The sequence below is a fragment of the Mus caroli genome, chromosome 9 (genome assembly GCF_900094665.2).
Source record: "Mus caroli chromosome 9, CAROLI_EIJ_v1.1, whole genome shotgun sequence".
NCBI classification, from domain to species: domain Eukaryota; kingdom Metazoa; phylum Chordata; class Mammalia; order Rodentia; family Muridae; genus Mus; species Mus caroli.
Window position 1 is genome coordinate 51,263,975 of NC_034578.1, and position 3,303 is coordinate 51,267,277.

Sequence of the window (3,303 nt, forward strand, 5' to 3'; positions counted from 1 at the left end):
TTATTACATTTCCTTATTTATTTGTGTGTGTGTGTGTGTGTGTGTGTGTGTGTGTGTGTGTGTGTGTGTGCATGTGCCATGGAGCAGGTGTGGAAAGGACAACTTTGGGGGAGACAGTTTTCTTCTTCCTTCTTGTGGGTCTCAGTGATCAAACTCAGGTCATCAGGTTTGGCAACAAGTGCCTTTATCTGCTGAGTCATCTCCTCAGCCACCATTACACTGTCCTCCTCGTCATTAGTATGTTTCTGATTGTTTAACACAAGGGCTCATGTGGCTTAGGTTAGTCTCATCCTCAGTGTAGCCAAGCATCACCATGAACTGATCCTCCTGCCTCTGACTCCTAAGTGTAAGGATTGTAGATGGGCATCACCATACCCAGTCTAACTTGTTTGGTTCATGGCACTATGTTTTTGTCTATCAGTTAAAGCTGATTCTCCCTGTTAGTGTTTGTTTGTTTGTTTGTTTGTTTGTTTGTTTTTTCCCTCCTAAGGCCTGGCATAATTCTTGTTACACAGCAGGAACTTAAGACATATTTACTGTCAGGCATGTTGGCTCACACCTTTAATCCCAGCACTAGAAAGACAGAAACAGGTGGATCTCTATGAGTTTGAAGCCAGCCTGGTCTACAAAGCAAGTTCCATGCCAGCCAGAGCTACACAGTGAGACGCTGTCTCAAGAGAAAAAGAAATGTTTACTAATCCAAGTCACATGGGGAGTTCAGGATTTGCATACCTTCCTGAAGCATCGAGAACAAAATATTATAACTTATGGGGAAGTCCAGATAGCAGCTATGGGATTAGAGGGTGGGAACATTGATAAAATATTAGAATTGAGCAAAAGTTGGAATTAGTCGCTGAGTTAGTCTTGATCTAATGAAAAGACAGCAGGCTATGTTAGGCCTCTAGAGAAACAAACTGGTTTTGCTGGGATGGGGCTTAAGCAGGATGTAATTTTAAATTGAGAAGAACAAGTTAATTTGATTATAGACTGAGAGAGCAAAAGGACCTTGCTAGGTTCCGCTAGTTGGTGAGGAAAAAAGAAGTCACTCATGCAATTAAACAAGTGTTGTGATATTATTGTGTTATGGAGATCTCCAAAGTAACCAAGCTCTGCGGCGGGACGGAACAGCACAGTCAGAGGCTGGATTTCCTAACACCATAGGGACAGAGGGAAGTGAGAAGTGAAGAAATGCTGTTCTCTCTTGCATGGAAGAATTCATAGCAGAAACAAGAAGTATGGCGAGGTCTGGATCTCGGGTTCCATTTCTGGTAAAGGTAGATGCTGCATGCTCCTGCATCAGCAGTTAACAAAACAAACAAACAAAACCTGGCAGTGTCAAAGGCCTCAGCTTTACTCCTTCCTCCCTGTGACTTCTGCCAGCTTGTTTATACAGACTTGTCCCAAAGGTCATTAACTCTTTCCCCTGTGAAGCAAGGTCATTTAAAAGGATACAGGAAAGGGTTTTTTTTTTCATTAAACATTTCCCCCTTTTATTAAAAAGCGATTATTTTCCTCATACAATATATCCTGATTACAGTTTCTTCCCCTGCCAGTCAGATCCACTCCCTTTCTGTTTCAGGTCAGAAAAAAAAAAAAAAAAAAAAAAAAACAAAAAAACAAAACAGGCTTCTAAGAGATAACAACAAAATAAAATATAATAAGACAAAATAAAAGTCATCACATCAAAGTTGGACAAGGCAAACCCACAAAAGGAAATGGGTCCCAAGGGAAGGCACTGGGGTCAGAGACCAACTCATCCACAAACTCAGCAATGCCATAATGAAAACTAAACTGAGTTTAGTTTCATCTGTGCACAGAGGGCCTGGTGCAGACCTGCACAGGCCCTGTGCTGTGGCTTCATCCTGAGTTCATGCAAGCTTTGCTCAGTTGATTTAGGGGACCTTGTTCTTAGTGAGCTTTTTAAAAAATTGTCCACCTATGGATAAGTGGATTAAATAAAACATACTATAAACATACAAAAGAACATTACTCAGTTGAAATACTGTATAGGGTTGCTCACACATGCATGGGTGAACCTTCAAATTTTGATTGGCTTCAATTTAAAAAAAAAAAAAAAAAAGCTGGGCTGGAGAGATGGCTCAGTGGTTAAGAGCACTGACTGCTCTTCCAGAGGTCCTGAGTTCAAATCCCAGCAACCACATGGTGGCTCACAACCATCTGTAATGAGATCTGACGCCCTCTTCTGGTGTGTCTAAAGACAGCTAAGGTACACTCATATATAATAATAAATAAATAAATCTTTAAAAAAAAAAAAAAAGCTAAGGCAGGAGTAGTGACTCATGTCTGTAATCTCAGCACTTGGAAAGATGAGACACAAAGACTAGATGTTCAATGCTGTCCACAACTACATAGAAAATTTAAAGCTAGCCTGGGCTACATGAGATTCTATCTCAAAAAAAAAAAAAAAAAAAAAAAAAAAAGATGAAATAGATTAGTAAAATCAGACAGGAAAAAAAGTCACATGTACGATTTTGTTCATATGACATTTCCAAGATAGGAAAATCTGTAGGGATAGGAAGCAAATTGGTCGTGGTCAGGCACTTGGGTAAGGAAGCCTGGGCCGCAGCTGCTTAACCAGAGCAGGGCTCCTTACGTAGAACCGAAAGTGCATTGGAGCCAGATAGAGACAATGGCTATCCAACAGTGCGAGTGTGCTAAATGCCCCGACCTGTTTGTTTCCCATGAATTAACTTTAAGTCACGTGAATTTTCAATGAGAAGAAGGGAAAGGAGAGGAGGATTCTTCTGAATTATAAAAAATAAATAAATAGATAGATAGATAGATAAAAACAGTGTGTGTGTGTGTGTGTGTGTGTGTGTATAAGGAAGAGAGATTGGCATGTGTGTATATGGAAGTTATGCTAGCATTTCCTTATTTGGGGTATTTTTATTTTGTCTGTGTGGGTGTATTGCCTGCTTCTATGAAGTTGTATGAGCATTTCCCATTTCTAAATAATTACTTCCAATGTAAACTCTTTCCTCCTGTGACATCAAGTATGTTGGTGTCACTTTATGCTCTCACAAATCTTTGTGCCTCTGCTTCAGGGTGTCCATTATTTCTTTAAAGCTCACACAACTCCTGTGTAAATAAAAATGAAATTGTAGCAAATATTTTACTCCTAATTACTTCCTCATGAGTAACCAGACAGATATTAAGCTAGCTTAAGTGAGAATGTGGCTTGCAGTGGCTTGTATTCTTCACCTAACAAAGGTCAATTTCAATTGCATTGCTTATGAAAATTAATTATGAGGGTAAGGGAGGGTTAATCAAAACTCAGTAGCT